General features: G+C 38.8%; 1 protein-coding gene across 4 annotated transcripts in view; it reads left to right on the forward strand.

Moving 5' to 3' along the window:
• FUT9 (fucosyltransferase 9) overlaps window positions 1-17,918 on the forward strand; it is a 104,275-nt gene that overhangs the window by 83,971 nt on the left and 2,386 nt on the right. The window contains exon 1 of one of the 4 annotated variants that reach the window (XM_057410813.1): window positions 17,144-17,411. The exons of the other annotated variants lie outside the window; for them this stretch is intronic. The gene's annotated coding sequence lies outside the window, so the exon portion shown is untranslated. Of the gene's footprint in view, window positions 1-17,143; window positions 17,412-17,918 lie in introns of those variants that run through there. 4 annotated transcript variants of the gene reach the window in all.

Genomic DNA, 17,918 nt, shown 5'->3' on the forward strand with positions numbered 1-17,918 from the left:
GAAGGCAATGAAGCTGGTGAAGGGTCTGGAGAAGCAGTCTTATGACGAATGGCTGAGGGAACTGGGGTTGTTTAGTCTAGGGAAGAGAAGGCTCAGGGAGAACCTTATTGCTCTACAACTACCTGAAAGGAGGTTGCAGTGAGGTGGGGGTTGATCTCTTCTCCCAAGTAACAACTGATAGGACAAGAGGAAAGGACCTCAAGCTGCATCAGGGGAGGTTTAGATTGGATATTAGGAAAAATGTCTTCACAGAGAGGGTGATCAGGCATTGGAACAGGCTGCCCAGGGAATTGGTAGAATCATCATTCCTGGAAGTGTTCAAAGACTGTGTAGGTGAGGCCCTTAGTGACATGGTTTAGTGGTGGACTTGGCAATCCTGGGGTAGCGGTTGGACTTGATGATGTGAAACTTTGCTGATTCTATGATTTATTTTCAAAGCCTCCTTTTCTTTGCTGTATCTGAGTGATTCTTCTCCTTAACAGCTACAGCAAGAATTAATTTAGTGTGCTGTTTTCAGCTGGATGTCAGGCCAGAGCATGTCTCTGGTATGGGCTTACTGAGGAGCATAGGAGGAAGTGACTTGGTGGTTCAGAGCAGCATTATGTGGTGGCAGCACTGTCACCTGCATCTCCCAGAAGACCTGAGAAGCAGGGCTAACTGGGGTTAGAAGCAGTCAGAGCTGAACAAAGGTGGAAGAACATAATGCCTCTTATTTCCAATGAGGCATTTGCGTAGTAATCTACATGAAGCCTGCAACCTTAGGTGCAGAAAATATATGCAAAACACCGGTATTATAACTAAATTAAATGGATTTTAATACATGCTCATTAATCAGGCAAATTTTTCACCTGAAACATCAGTGATCTGGATCCTGCAGACATTTTTAACTTTAAATGTCTGCTGCTGGGGGAATGAGGAATAACTCTAATAATGAATAATAAGCAGAGCAAGGCTGGTATGAAATGCATGTAAGATTAAGAAATAAGTTTGCAGGAAATGTCACGGATGTAATACATGCTGCACCGTATCTCCATGAAAGAAACTAACACCCTTAGTCAAGTATATACTTGTAGGAATGGAAATTAATTCTGCATGGCAAATAACACAGTAAACCCATAGATCTTCAATACTGAATTGATAATACAGAATAAATGACACAGTAGGAAATCTATATAATACAAAATATGTTTAAAAAAACAAATAACACTATCAAGAAACTGCCTCTATTCTTCAATCTTTACTCTGGGACAGTCTAGAGATCCTGTTTTTCCTGAACCTCTTGAAGTCTTAAGGTTTCCAGTTCTTTATCTAGCTCTAGTTATCTGGGCACTGGTAATCTTTCCCCTCTCTGAGGAGTAATACCAGAAGAAAAAATAATGCACTGCTTCCAAGTGCTGTTATCCCAGCCTTCTCACAGGACTTTATTCCAGGATTTCCATATGTGTAATAATTGTTGGATTAACATGCTGGGCCCTATCAAGAACACTCAAAGTTCTGTTGATATGCCTTAAAATGGGCAAATACACAAGAAATAGTAAACTCTAAATCAGGACAAAGGATAGGAAAAGTGACACTGGCCATAGTATTTGATTAGTTCAGTAAGTTGTTAGGATATTACTGCAACTGCCAGATTTCCCTAATTCTGATAAAGGGTGTGATATTGCCCCAAAAAGGAATGAAGTAAAGATGAAGATAGGGTCAGAGGATGAAGAAAAGATCTTTTTTCAGCAGCAGTAGAATTAAAAAAGAAAGAGGTAGGTAAGTAAGAGAGGGGGTCAAAGATGTTCTTAATAAGAATCACAATGTCTGAGACTGAGACCATGAAGCTATCATTATCACCATCCTGTTTTGGAGGTGATCAGTATAGGACCAGTGAGGAGACTGAAATTTTCAAAAGGAACCTATCTCAGAGGTATTGTACATGTGCATGTTACAGGTACAAGCTCTTTAAGGCACATCCTTTGAGGTACCCTTATCTAAAAGCTATGGGGACACTGGGAAGCATGGTACTCTTCTGGGTGCTTGCTGATAGAGCAACAGTTGCTGGATTATCTACTGATGGAAACTACTCAGGCTACATCTGTATCAAGGAGAGCTATGTTTCTTCTACCCTTGCTTTGCTTTAGAGGGTGATCCAGTTGTATAACTCAAGGAGAAAAACATGGTGGTGTTGTCATATCGATACTGACAGCCCGTGACACTGTGTTCCTGTCCTCCAGGCTTGACGGGGGGTGAGAAATCTTCCATATGATACCCTAAAGGGTATCATAAATTGATAGGTGGAATGATTTCTTTTCCTCTGAAAATTGTTGTGATATTGAAAATGTTCTAATTTTTATCACCGTTAAATTTCAAACCATTTCCTCCCTGATGAGGTGAGCAGGTATTAAAGCAGCTATGGGCTTCCCTGAAAATTTATTCAAAATCTTACAAAAAATATCCCCAAGAAAATGTTAACAAACATGACATTCTCAAAACAAATTTTAGTCTTGACGAACTGACAATGGACAAAAAAACCCACAACATTTTGTGATCAAGTTTCCTTGAATTTTCATAGATCAAAATATAGTTTTATGCCTAGTTCATCAGAATCCAAAATCATTTGAGAACCAATGTATGGAGAGAGAATAGGAAACAAAGGGCACTTAGTTCACCTTGTCCAATGAAAACAAGAAAGTAATTCCCAACATAGTTTATAGAAACTGTCCAGCAAACTTGAGCTTGTCCTCCGCTACCAGAGAAAAACAGCTTATACACTGCAGAAATTTGTAAAGTAATAAAAATCTTTCCTCTGCATTTCAAACAATAATAGCAGTGGAAACACTGCTATTGTTTTTAGCTTTTGTAAATCAAGTTATTTCAAAGCTAAATTCTGTACCACTTTGCCTGAACACTATCTCTTTTATGTAGTTTCTCTTATATGTGGCAGTTAAATAAAACAGTGATGTAAAATCCCAATGGAAAAATAAATCTAGCTACAGCAATCATACTATCAACACATCAACTCTACAAAACTCTGTCTTGCTTCCTTGCACAAAATGACAATTTAAAATATCCTTCCAGAAGTCTCCTGGGAGATTATCATATTTTATTCTCTATTTAGAAAAGAAAAATAAAATCCTTGAGAACCTATTAGAAGTCTCCTAGTGAAATATTTACAATTCAGCTCAGCATTATACGACAGTTTCAGAGAAGATGAAATGTAATTTATTTCATTTTACTTTCATCAGCAAGTAAAGGTCAGCCATCCAAAACCAGCTTTTCTGGATGCACACATTTCCTTTGATATCATCTTAAATAACTCAGAAATGCAGTCAAATTCCAATATCTGTCAATCACACACAATTTCTGTTAAGTAATCTTTTACTCTCTGTTTAAATGCTTACCCCATGGACATTGAATAAATGCTTGCTTGGCATTCAGACAAACAGCTTAAAGCAGGAAGACTTCCTTTGAGCTTTAAGGAATTTTATAAATATTTCATTAGTACCTGAAAATCTGTGTCTTGCAGTTAATTTTACAGTATTTGGAAACTAGAAAAAGCATTATGCACATGTAGTTACACTTAACAATCTGAAGTAACTCACTTTATAGAAGTACTCCTCAGATTTTTAAACATAGACTTTCTCCTCCTCTGTTAATCAATTGTTAATAATAGGTGTCACTGGGAGCTCACTAGGAACTGCAGGCAAGTTCAGAAATAACTTGCAGATACACTATGCTAATATACTATTAAGCATACACCCAATATATCAGGGGTTTTTTTTTGTTCCTTTGGCAAACATACTAGGTCTTGGCATATTTTACTGTTGAGATTGTAAAAAATAATCAAGCATGGTTGATTATTCTTGTGACTGCTGCTGTGATTGTCCTCTGCGTAAGTGGTCTGCTTTGAAGCCATATTGCAATTCTGAAAAGGATTCCCTGACTGCTTTCCCTCACTGTCTGTTCGTTCAGTTCTTAGACATTTATGTTTGCACAGACTATTAGAATCATAGAATCATAGAATAGTTAGGTTGGAAAGGACTTTAAGATCGTCAAGTTCCAACCCCCCTGCCATGGGCAGGGACACCTCACACTAAACCATATCACCCAAGGCTCTCTCCACCCCGGTCTTGAACACCGCCAGGGATGGAGCATTAACAACTTCCCTGGGCAACCCATTCCAGTGCCTCACCACCCTGACAGTAAAGAACTTCCTCCTCATATCCAATCTAAACTTCCCCTGTTTAAGTTTTAATCCATTACCCCTTGTCCTGTCACTACAGTCCCTAATGAAGATCCCTCCCCAGCATCCTTATAGGCTTTGTTTCAGAATTTCTCTGTAGCTTCACAATGATATTCAGCTCCAAACGAAGGTGAGGGCTAGACCACCCTGGGGTCCTGCAGCATTAACCTTTCCTGCATTCAGCAACAGTGCTTCCAAACCAGCCAGAGCTCCTGCAGGAGCCTGAAATGGTTCTCACGCTTTGTAAAGGGCCATCCGATTTCTAACATGCTGTGAATGTTTTCACTGCCACCAGCAACTGCATCTTCAGGCTCTTTGCCACTCCTTCAACATCCAAGAAATAAAATCATGAATTCACTTTAATTATGTGCTCAAACAGATTGACATAAGATAGAAATGACTCACAGCTAGGTTTTCAACCTCAGGTTTCTAATGAATATGTCTGGTTTCTAACAGTTTGAAACACGCATGTTTTGTTCTACTTGTTTAAAGGAAGCAAAATGCATTTGGTTAATATGCGTATTACATATGGTGTATTTACCTATTACGCAGCACATATTAGCTGCCACCTGATGATTATTCCATAATGGACACCAAAGACAGTTATGAAAACTCCTCCTGCCAGCATCTATATTCGCACAATGCCTTCTTTGTTCCAACTTGGCCAAACTTTCTCTAGTGGTAAATCAGTCTGCAGGATGAATAAAGCTCCATGAAAGAAACCCTCTCTGTTGCTGAAGGTTGTGGTCTGTAAGAAAGAGACTGATCCTACACAGAAGCCGAGTTCTGCTGAAGGTACATTTCCCAGGCAGGCAGCTAGTCTTAACAGTGCTAAGAAAGCAAACTGTATGTGTGCATTCAGGTCATCCTCTTCTTGCATGCAGGACAGAACAAAACAACCACCTCTGTGAGTACAGAATTGTTTAAATAGAATTAATTCCCATGTATTCTATTTACATTTTAATCTTCCCTTTTGGCATTGTACAGCATGATTATGCAGAACGGTAAATTACAAACCCAGATGCTAAGGTGTCGAGCATGACATAGGAACCTGAATGGAATAATTCAGAAAATGAACAGAAGATACTAAGATTACATGAAAGCAGGCAATATGTTGAAAAAACAAACAACAAAAAACTCCCCAAAAAACAAACTTTGAAAGAGTTTATTCTACAATGTCCTTAGAATTTTTTATTTAAAAAATAAAACCAACAAACTAAACATGAACGTAAATCTTAGACCTTTGTATTGCAGTTAATATTAAGCCACTAGAAATAGCTGCTTGAAAATAATTATCATAGTTGTTATATTCATGACTCAAAACCTAGAAGCATAGAAAACTTTAAAGAAACTGACTGGTAATAAAAATTGAGCTGATTATAATTGCTGATACTGAAAATACAAAAAGGGGTATAGTACAAATGGAAACTAAATTGGATTTTAAGAATCCGTTCTCTTTGAAGCTTTCTGTCTATATCAACTGTGTCAATAAACATGCTTGTTTGTTTATTAGGAAAGATTCTTGAGTAAATCCACCCCATTCCCCCATGTCATATTTCAGCAGCAGCTGCCTTCTATTCCTTGCTAGAGTTTTTCCAAAAGTCTAAAGGCAGATTTCCCATCTCCAGGTATTTATACAGAGGTCTCATGCATCTCATGCTGTAAAAAATCTTCAGGACTGCAGTAGTCAGCTTGCTGCTGTGCTTTTGCTGAAGTATTTGAGAGCACTGCCTTGTGTCATGGCCTTTCTGGTAAAAGAGTTAAGGTTCATAAGACAGAAAAAGATATTATTTCTCAAATAATAATAATCCTCGTCTCCACTTTCCACCACCTCTTCCTTCCCTGCCTCAGTGCTTCAGTGAATTCAGTGCTCTGATTCTCTCCCTTCTATTTGCCAGTATGGCAGTAGTAGTCGCTCCATTGCCTTCTGCACCTACTGGCTGTCACATTGCAAAGCAGTAGCACATCTCACTGCCTCTGTCCACATGCAGCAGGTTGGGCAGTAGTTCCCTAGGTATTCATTAAGCATACGTGTACAGTACATGTGTATATACTACATACATACAGATAAATGTAAGGGTATGCCTACGAAGAAACATAAAGCAGAATTGGTAAGACACATTTCAGGTGTCTTTAGATTCAGGGAATCTAAAGACTTAAGTGTGCTTTAAATACCACATAAATGGTGTATATATTTATATTTTTATTTATATTTATGTTTATACTTATGTATATTTATATTATTTATAAAATGGTGCAGGTGTGAAAACTGTGAAGCACATTTAATGGATGATTAAATCTTTCCTAAGATTACAGATTGTGTGTGCCTGTGTCTATGTCTGTATATGGGAGTGTTTATTATTTGTAACTTGTTCCAGTGTTTAGGTTCCCTGAGCTCTGACTTACGTCTGTCTTGCTGTTTCCTAAGTTGCCTTAGGTTTTTCATTTCTAAGTTAACTTTCATCACAAAGGAATATCTGTTGAGCTATTTTTCTCACTTCTGATATGTTGCTGCAATCAACTGAAAGAGCAAAACCTTAAGCATTCTGAAATTAATAGGTTTTGCAGTGTTTCTTTGAGAAAGATTGAATCTTTGATACTTCTTGTCTTTCAGTAAATCCAGCTTTGCTGACACTTTCAACTATAGCTCTGAAAAAGAGTTGTGGTTTCTGTGATTGTACAGATCAAGGTGTCATTGACTTTAATCTGATTAAATCTTCCATTTCCCTTTACTAATTTACTGCAAACAAGATTAGGATGTGTTTTCAGAGATTTGAAACAAAAATATGTGCCAGATCTGAATAAATGTGATATGACTAGGTTTTGGTGACATTTGTTTGAGGGAAAATATTCAACAGACAGACTCAACTGTTTTGATGTAAACTGAAGTCATCACTGTCAAATATCTGTTAAAATCTTAGTGATATTGTGAAAATCACTTTATCTTTCTGGGACTTGATTTCCATGCCTCCTTTACTACACATAAAGCAGTTTCAGGAATAATTTTCTAACTGTGCTGTGATTAAAACTTCTTTACTGCTTGTAAAAGTCCCAAAAATTCTTTAATGGAAGGCATTTCAGAAATGGAACTATTGTTATTACTAGAGCAAGATTTTATTTTGCTTGTAACTTGTAGATTTCAAAGGAGGAAATATGTCATTAGCATCATGTTATATGTCTATGAGATAGAAAATTATTGACACTTAAATTAACATAAATTAAATCCCACTCAGCTAAACTCACATTAAACTGACAGAAGAGCCAGGAAGTCCTCGTACCACTTTGTCCTCTGCCAGACTTGTCAGAGCACTAACAGGCTCTATAACTGCCCTGGTAAAACGTACAGTACATATATTCCAGCAGAAATTCCATTTATCTTGTGTGGGGGGGGAGACTTTGTGGTATTTTAATCTTTGTTCTGTGAGACATCTGACCACATGTGATCATGCAAACCAAAAAACTGCACTCAAAAAACAGCTTGTGCACCAAACATTAGTATGTCTGGCTGTCTGCCCAAAAGCCTCCTTAGGCTGATTAGAACACCTACCTAAAACAGGAAATAATTTAGGCACCGAAAGATGGAGACTTGCAGCACAAGCAATGTGCTTGTGAGACTGCCGAGAATGGCACATCCAGTGCTCTGAAGGAGTGGGATTCAGAGCTGGGAATCCTCCCCTGAGACAAGGTAGCCCCAAATCCCTTTCTTTTATAAAGAAATTAGGGAATTACACCTTTTGGAGCACAGTCAGAGGAGGATTCACAAAAAAAAAAGAAACCCAGCCCAGTTTTAGTGAGCTTTCCAAAAAAAGGAAATTCAAACCACCTCTGCCATCGTTAGAGGGTTGTCAACTGCACAGGGAAATAAGTTGATTCTGCTCTCTACTGATGTAGTTGTGGCCCTGGAAATAAATCATTAAGGAGTCAACAAGCAATAGACAGAAAGATACCAAGGGAAAACATCAGTTTCTTGATTAGCAGCTACAGCTCCATTAAGGAGGAAGGATTCTTCGTCTCTAATCCTAAAGCTCCTCACACATTTTAAAATTGACAACCATTTCTGCCTGGGAGCTAGCAAATCTTTAAGGAAAGTGAAATAACTAGGTCTGAATTACTATAGGCTAAAGTAGGATTCCATATCTAATACGTTATAGCTTTAACTACTGCTTAAAAGGGACTTCATCCTATGTCTTTTTCTTTAAAAATCAGACAAAAAAAAATAAAAGTTGTTACCACCACATATAAGAGGAAATCTGCTCTTGTAGGTGCAACTACATCGTTAGGGCTGAGAGCTGAGTTAATAGCTTGATTCACTGATTCTGAGTGGCCCTTCCCTCTGAATAATGAGCCCCTTCTGGGGATGTGCCAGCAGCAGGCTGCTAAGTGCACAAGAGCCTGAAAGGCAGAGGGCCAGGGAGAGTTTAAGCATGACCACACTAAAAGCCAAGAAGCAGAGGTTTTCAGGGTTGCAGTTTCAGAGCCAGATGCCAGCGTTTCCCCTGATCCCTACTAGTATTGCCTGTTTCAGGGCTTGGGGTAGACTAATCAACCAGAAGTTTAGGTCCCTCTTACTATTCTAGTCATCAAATCATTCCTACCCACATTTGCTAAGCTGTATTAACTGCAGGGATTCACAAACTGGTTGCAAAAGCAACTGCCTGACATGATTTTGCTTTACACCGCTGTCCTTAGAGCAGAATACAGAATGAAATAGAGTTCTGCTGACCTCTTATCTAGCTCCTTTTTTACCCATTTCCAATTTATTTCTCTTACTCTCTCTTTTTTCCCTTGTATTTCCTCCTAGCTATCTCAGCTGACTTTCCTTAGAAAGTTACTTTCTGCTTAAGATGGCTATATAAATTCTTCCTCATGTAGGAACAAAGGAAAACTCTTTCTTTGCCCTGTTTTTAAACACTTGGTTTTCTTTTGTACAGTAGGGTTGTAGCAGAGAACAACTATGGGCTGCAAACCTTAAGATAGGAAAAAAGACTGCTTGGCAAATTGTATTTCTAAGATATAGAAAGTAATTTTATATTAAATTGTTAATATAGTGGTAAAAAATTTATTAATTCATTGTGGAATTTTTGCTCTATTAAGAGTAGAATAATGTATGACAGTAAAACCCAGTAACTGAACATCAGAATTAACTGCTTTAACTTACACCACAAATATTTAAGCTAAGAAATAGCAAATAGCTTGAGTTTTTTCAAATGAAGTATGATCTCTGCACTAACAACTGTTCTGCTTTGTACAATGTACTGTCAACAGCCTGTGCAGAATATTCTTCATTCCTGTATTCTAACCTTGAGAGTTGCTCTCAGAGGCATCAACGCAAACCAGACAGTAAGTGGTAACAGGAAGACATCACCTTAGAACATCTAGGTGTTTGTAACTACCAGTGGATTTTTTGACTGTTGTTCCTTCAGCCCATTCCTCTTATGTATTTACTATTTCTGACGGATATTCTTTTCTACACAAAAAGTCTTCAATGACTTTTTGTTAAGCTTTGTATTTCTCAGCTTCTCATACTAGTAGTTCCAGCACTCTGCTCTTCTTTTTGTGATGCACACAAAAAGACACGCAAAGAAATTGACCATTGTTTTCTCTCAACTGTGATTTTGCTTTCTCACAGAAGTGTGCAGTGTGAATGGTTTAAGTGTTGTTATTTTTGCTGATGCTACAACATACACTATCTAAAATATATGTTCTGTTTAAACTATGCTTTCAATCTTTGTATTTAATGTTTCAGCTTTTGGAGGATTTTATTTGTGTTGTGTGTATGCATTTACTTAAACTTCTCATAATATTATTAGGAATGATTCTGAATTTACTTTGTATGGGTTCTTTCTTCTTATGCATGAGGAAGAAGCCACTTGGACTGGACTCTTAAAAGTCTTCTGTTCTTGTTTGCAGTGTCTAAACTTGTCTATTCTTTGTAGTGAATTACTTATTTGTTTGCTCCAGTAAGACAAAGCACTTTATTTAAGAGTCTTGTTTTAGAATCACCAGCCTCTTTCTTTAAAATGCTTAGGACTACCAATACAAGGCACCTTAAATACATAGCTGGTGGTCTGCAATGGGAAAATTATTTTTCCAATAGTCCATTAATTTAGTGCTGCTATATTTGCGCACACATGTGCTCTACATCACTTAGTTGAAATGCACTTTTCCCAGATGGAAAATAACCATCATTTTTTGCACTCAGTATGATATAAAGGATTTTTATTCTCTGTACGCAGACTCTAATCTGAAACTTTGAGTCACTAATGCTCTTACACTGAAAGAGTAGTGAGGATGTCTGCTTGAGTCATTTAGACAACAACTAGTAGAACATGGCTAAAGTCTCTTGGCTATCATGAGTTCTGTTGACCAATACTTGGTTACTTCTTTGTTCAGAGTAGACAAGAGATTCAATTCAGTTGAATTGAATTCAGGATTTCTAAACCAAACGTCCATCTTTCCACCCTGTGAAGGGAGGAGAAAGGGAAAAAAAAATAAAATTAAAAAAGTCTTATTTGCAAAGATTATGGACATATTTAAAAAAAAAAAATAAAATAGGCTTATGAATCATCACCTCTCTTCACCACGTTTCTTCTGACTGTATTAGTAAATGCCATTCTCCCTTTCAGCCATAGAGCATATTGCAATTGGTTCGAGTACATTAGGTGCTTTCTTTTCTTTCTAGGGCAGATGTTATCTCTCTGGTAACTAGTACCCATAGCACTTACAACTTTGCAAATTACAGCAAGAACATTGACCCGCATCCTAAAAAAAAAAACAGTTACATCAGTAGGGATTCTAAACCAGAGCTATAATCAGTTTCATAAGGAAAAGGTGCTAGGCAGGCAGAGAAGTGAAATGTTAAGTAGAGATTATGAGGATTTTATGGTATTTTTTTAGCGGCCTCTCGGGATTTCTTTGTAGGCTACAGGGCTGTTTCAGGAGTTATGCTGCCACTGGCAGAATCATCCAGATCTATGCAATTGTATCTGCAAAAAACCGAGCATTAAATCCCAATTAAAATTTTTGAGTTTGCCTAAGCAGCAAGATTCAGCAGTGTAACTACGGCACTCAGTCTAATCATACACAAACAGCTGCTGCTTAGAGCTCCAAAAGTCTTGCTTTGCCACAGAAGTCATGTCCCCTACAGTAAGTGTTCACTATTATAAGCAGGCACCCTTCTGCTCTTTCCTGATTCTGATTTGTCTGATTTGCATGGGGAGGTGTTTCCCATTGTACAAGGAACTATATACCAGGAAATCAGCCAGAAGCAGCTATGATCCTAGGATGTGGACTTGAGACTTGAGCACGCATACACAAAAGCCTATGATTCTTCTTCTGCCACTTCATGCTGCCTGTTTGGCTTAGCTCACACCATTTTCACAGTTACTGTGAGTTAACCAGGACTTTCTGGTGGGCTGGTGACGATCACAGATACACAGCTTGTGCAGGTATGTTATTCATATTTCAGCTGCTTGGTTGCAGTTTTACAAGCCAGCCACAAAGCTACAGAAGAGCTCTTTCTGCAGTTCTGGCAGAATCAGAGAGAACAGCAGTTTGCTGTCCTCAAGCCACATGGAAAAGAGAAAGAAAGAAACCATTTGCTTCTGGAGCAGCTTTTCTTTGTTCAGCTTCATTTTTTTGCAGAGCCCTTTCAGGGTTTTTGAAGGAAGTGTGGATTGTCTTATTCTGCAGCACTAGGATGAGTTTTGTCTTCACAAAGATAAAAATCTGGCAAAGCAGATAAAGTTAGCTACTAAGCTATTGTGGTGAAAAACTCCCTTTTCTGTAGCTAACCAAGTATGGAAAACCACCACTCCTTTCACAGAATGCTCAGTCATAAATTAGCTGTGATGTGAGCAAGCCAATGTGGAAGTTAGGATAAAAAAGATCCTGTATCTGTATGTTACCAAGGCTGCAATGCTGCTGAGGTTTCTGATAGCTTTGTGCTATGCATGTATTTTCCAGTTGTGCCAAACGGGGGAATGGAGAGTATCCATGTTTCTTCTGAGACAAACCTAAAAGGTCATAATTACAAAGAGGCACAACTACATTGTGAAGTGGGGTGTCCTGACACTAGTACCAGATTGCCTGGAAAAGTTCCTTATTGATAGGATTTCAATTTTTATTTTTTTTTAATTTATTTTGATATGTGGCAGTGGGGGTGAATATGGGGTCACTCCAGTATGGAGAGCAGTGCTGCAGCTATTTAGTCTGTTATTCTGAGACACTCTGTATGCCTGGCTAATGCCTTTTGCTGTACAGTTGGATTGCAGAAAGGAACCACTGAGCTGTTGCCTAAGCAGCTGGAGAGTGACAGTGTGTCGCTGCCTTGGGGAGGAGAGGGTAGATGACAATCACAGGGGAGGGCTTGGGATTACTGAGCCATAGCAGCATGCTGTGTGCTGAACAGCAACTGGGAGAAGGTTGCTGAGAATAGGGTTTTCCTCAGTAAAGCCTGAGGGGACAAGATTCAGAAACTGTCTAAAATCAGCAGTATCCCAGCTCACAGTTGCCGGGACGCTTTACATTTAGCCTTTGAAAATAGGGGCTTTTTTATTGTTGTCCATGCAATTTTCAGCTTCCTTCACATTTTCACTGTGCACAGCATAGTTGTTTCATAGATTGCAATACAAGTTTCAAGATGGGAGAATTTTTTTACTCATTTTTTCAGCAATTCTTTGAAGTTTTAGGCTGCCAATTTATGCTACTATTAGGTGAATTTTACAATAATCTGTGGTTTAATATTAACACTGAGCACAAGGCTTGAAGGAATCAACTGACATGGTTTAGTGGTGGACTCAGCAGTCCCAAGTAAAAGTAGGACTAGATAATCTTAAAATTATTTTCCAGCCTAGTTGATTCTATGATTCTACAGTTCTACGATTCTCTGAAAAGTGAGGTTATCTAGCCCACCCTCTGGACCTGGGGGCAGAGTCCGATGTCTTATCGTTTAATGGTGTTTGTGTATTCTGCTCTTAACAGTCCCCAGTGGTAGGTTCAGCTCTATCCCTAAGCAGTCTATCTTAATGGCTACCTGTCCTCAGGGTGCTCTTAGATAATTGTTTTAAAACTGTTGAAAACAAAAATTACCACTATTGTATAAAATGATTCTGTGCTGTTCACAAAGTGCAAATACATAAAACTGGAATCTGTGGAACTGAACAAATAACCAAAATACAAAGGAGGAGGAAAGGGGAAGAAAAAGAATGTTGCAAACAATAGAATGAAAACATGCCATCTGAGGTTAGCAGCTCATTCATCTTTCAGCCTTTAACTCTATGCAACTCTGTCAAATCTTTTCATTCATACTGGGCTGCTTTCAGAAATCTGTGGGACAGGAGTGGAAAGAACTGTGTTTGGGTAGTGGGGTGAAAATCCACCATTCCAGCTGAAACAGATGAGCAATAAGCAGGAGCAGTGAGAGTTAATTCCAATAAAAAGAAGCATCCTTCATTCTCAGAGGGCTAAAGCAAAGCAGTCTGGGGCACATACAAACAGCAGCAACTTGGAGATAAGAAGTCCCACTAAGTCTATCCTGAGGCAATCAGTTTTCGTTTAGTACTGCAGGTGAAAAAGCTCCAGTTAATTGGAAGTGTGGTCTAAGAAAACACAGTTCTTAGCATAAATGCAGATATGCCATGACCAAAGCTGATGAAACGTGCCAGAGGACAGGGAGAGCAATTTCAAACAAGCCTTCTTTCTAACAGTTGTTTGCTTGTGATTTTTATCAGTTCCCACTGCATTTGACTGTCCTTTTACTACTTAGAGCATCTACCTAGCTACCTGTTTGCTTCTAAACAGGCCTACACCTCTGTTTGCCTCTGTGTTCTTCTGCTCCAAAATCTTCATAAGTCCTCTGTGCCAGAAATGCCCTGTTTGATGCCAGGAGTGATCTTCAGAGATTATCTTGAGGTTTTTAAGTATATCTTCTTGAGTTATCCTGAGACCCAGTGATGATAAAGATCATTTAAGAATTCTAAGATGAGAAAAGTAAGAAGTGATTTTTTTTTTTATTCATTATTCAGTATCCATGATTTCAAAAATCTTTTCTTCAGCTTACTTTTAAAATTATGCCTTTACCTTCGGAAAATCTGTTCTAGACTAGCATATAGCTCTGCAAGTAGTGATATATTTTGGGCTACTGGCAAAACCTTGAAGGTATACCAGACAAACTGATGAAAATATATACCAGGGAAACAGGTATTGATTTTATTTACCAAAAAGGGTTACATTTTCTCCCCTACACAGTGTTAACATAATCAGAAAAAAACCCTCCTGTCTATCCCAGCTGGAATAAATGAGAAGTCACTATTGTAATGAAGCCAAGATAAAACAGTTTCCATAAATTTCCATTTTATTTCTTAGTGAACATGATGCTTTCACAAAATAGACATATTTTTGCAAGCCTTGGCTGGTGTACTTGGGGTTAACACTGTTGGTACCCCATTATTACCTCCCTGTCTGTGTTGCTAGTAAATGGAATTGCTTGCTGATGGAACGCCAAGTTTTGCACTTAAAAAGGAGCCTTGCTAGGTTTTGTACTGAGAAAAATAGTCTTATACTGATGAAATAGTATACTTTCAACTTGGAAAAAAAAGCATCTAGAAAACACTTGTTACGCCATAACACTCTAAAATACACTTTAAAACAAAACTATCAAAAATACCAAATTCTTCCGGTTGGCAAAAGTCTCAGTAAACACTTTTTTTTTTTTTTTTTTTTTTTTGGACAAAATTTTTTTTTCAGAGTGGGTCTGGCATGTCAGAAATTGATGGGGGAGGGGATCCACAAGAAGGAAATTTGTGATTCTGTGGTAGAAGGAAAACCATGGAAGAGGACGGGTGAGCTAAGGTTACTTGGCTGGATGTCTTCTAACTAGTGTTTCCTTAGAGACACCTTTATTGTGAGAATTACTGCAGGAGATCAGTAGTTATCTTGGGCATGAAAGAGAAGAAGGAAAAAAGAAATATGGAAAAGACTCCACATTCTGGAGAATATCGTGAAAAAGATATTCCATGAATTCTAGTGGACAAACAAAAAACTGCAACTATACTTCCTAACAGTACAAGTTACTTCTCAAGATAATAGTATTTGTCAACGGGTGTTTACGTCATGCCTTCACGGTATTGTGCACAGGACTCAGTCTCAAAAGCCATGAAGGTAGAGTTTGCTGGCCCATTCCATAGGTTCTTCAATCTGCTTTATAAAGCACAAAAGTTATTGTATCTGAGGTTAGCACTTCATCCTGAAAGCTATTGCTATTCCCAGTATACAACTTCACAGTTATTACTAGAGTTAGCACAAAATGGAATAGAAAAATAGAATTTCATGACAAAATTCTGTCCAGCTCCTTGGGGTTTCCGAGTCTGCTCAGGTCTTCTGCTTCCTTTGCAAATTTCTCATTCCAGGTTTTAATGGGTCTTGCTTTCACAACCTTTTTCGACCATCCCATTAGCAGTAGCTTCAAAATGAAGCATGCCAGTGATGCCTATACATCTAGTGGATGAATGAGTCTGCATAATAAATGATTAGTTCTCTGAATCCAAAGGATGAAAAACTAGAAAATATTACCCTGGCTGTAGGCCAGTGTTTTGGTGAAAGGCAAAATATAAGAAACACGATCCCTGGTCAGGAGGGGGCACATGAGTTCACAGGACAGCAAAGCAAAGTGAGAAAACAGATCTGGAAGGGGTAAAATAAGGATATTCACCTGTTCAGTGTTGCGAGATGTTAATACTTGTATTCTGGGTAACGCAAACAGCAAGTGTTTATCCTCACATTGGCATTGCAATTCAAAAGCTTCCTACACAAATGCAAAATCGTGATACACTAGAATTTAAAGCAGAGAACAGACTACATAATATCTGGTTATTTCTGATGTAGCAAGAATTGCCGTGTGATGATGCAGGGCTTTTTATTAGTTAGGAGAAGAGCTTAGTGTAAAATAATCCCTATCAGAGATGCTTGTGTCAAAGGACTATTAGCTGGAGGGTGACTAAGTTACAAGGCACAATGTTAGGGCCCTTTTCTGATTTCTCATCCATTTAAATCCTCAGAAAATGATCAGTCTCTGTGAATAGAAACCTTTCCAAATCAATTGTTCAGATTCAGCTCATGCTATCTGTTCATTTAAAAGCTATACCTATTCTGTGTGTTGGTTTCAATACGACAGAACTGAAGAACGAAGTTACACGAAGATTGGCTTAGCCTCTTTTTTTTTTTTCCTTGAGCTTCATCTCCTAGAGCTGCTCAACATAAATCCCTTCTTCCTCAGAGACCCAGTTCTGACTTCCATTATAATAAGGCAGGGAAGCAGCCTCTTGCTCTTGTAGGTCAAAATCTCCCTTCTAGACATGTTTTCGAGCAAAAACCAAAATAGACTAAAGAAAGCCTATGTGATGTTGCTGTAAACCCACGTCTTTCTTTCAGAGGTATTTAAACTGATGAGGATAAGTGCAAAAGCCATGGACGCTGCAGTTCCTCCCTTTTAATCCCTTCAGGATAGTTTTGCTAAGAGCAGAGAGGACCTGCTAAATTATGTCCTAAAAAGAAGGGCCCAGACAAAAGAGACTCAACATGCCAGTACATTTTATATAACCGTGTTGCATGTTCACACCCAGTAGGGGCTACCGGGGCCCCCGTGAGGAGAGACCAGGGCTGCCCTGTGCAGGACACAGCCAGTTCCAATTGACCCACCAGAGGTCATGGCTGGGCCCTGCAGCCAAGATGGTGGCACCCCTGGGGAAGTGTATTTGAAGGCAGGGACAGGCACTGAGGAGTGAAGGGAAAAAAATGTGAGAAACAACCCTGTGAGCACCAAGGTCGGGGAAGAAGGAGGTACTCCAGGCACTAAAGCAGGGATTTCCCTGCAGCACAACCAAGCAGTACCACAGTGGAGCAGTACCCACACTGCACCAGAGTGAGGGGATATGCTCTGAAGGAACTGCAGTCAATGGACAGTCCACACAGGAACAGAGGGTTTTTTCCCGAAGGGATTGTATCACATGGGAAGGACTCATGTTGGAGTGGGGGAAAAATGTGAGCAGGAAGAAGAAGCCCAGAGGAATGTTGTGGACTGACTGCAAACCTCCATCCCCATCCCTCTGCACTGTTCAGGGGCAGGGAGGAGGTAGAGGAGTTGGGAATGAAGAAGGAAGTTGAGCCTGGGAAGAGGTTGAGGGAGGTATTATGTTAACTTTTGTCTTTGTTTCTCACTATCCAAACCTATTTTAATTGGCAATAAATTACATTAATTTTCCCAAGGTGAGTCTGTTCTGCCTGTGACAGTAATTGGCAAGTAATCTCCCTGTCCTGACCTCAACCCACAAGATTCTTGTCTGATTTTCTCCCCCTTGTCCTGCTGAGGAGATGTTGGAGTGCGTTTGACAGCCAGCCAAGGTTAACCCACCACAATAACAAAAATCAGAATTAAGACCATTTGCTGTCCCAAAACAGATAACACACTGTGGCTAATTCCTTTTTCCTCAAGATATAATGTTAGAGTAAAGCTAAGCTTGATATTTCCTCCTTTTTCATTTCCTCAACAGCAAATTTGAAAACATTTTGATGTAACTGTAAGTGCTACACTCACACATTAGTTTTCATGCTCACGCTCTTTACATGGTTAAATGTTTTCATTTTTAGAACACCTCCAAGTTACAGGACTACATTCAGAAGCAAAGGTTAACAG

This window comes from Pezoporus wallicus, unplaced genomic scaffold (genome assembly GCF_028554395.1).
Source record: "Pezoporus wallicus isolate ANWC-B61680 ecotype Strahan unplaced genomic scaffold, APGP_CSIRO_Pwel_v1 contig_747, whole genome shotgun sequence".
Lineage (NCBI taxonomy): Eukaryota > Metazoa > Chordata > Aves > Psittaciformes > Psittacidae > Pezoporus > Pezoporus wallicus.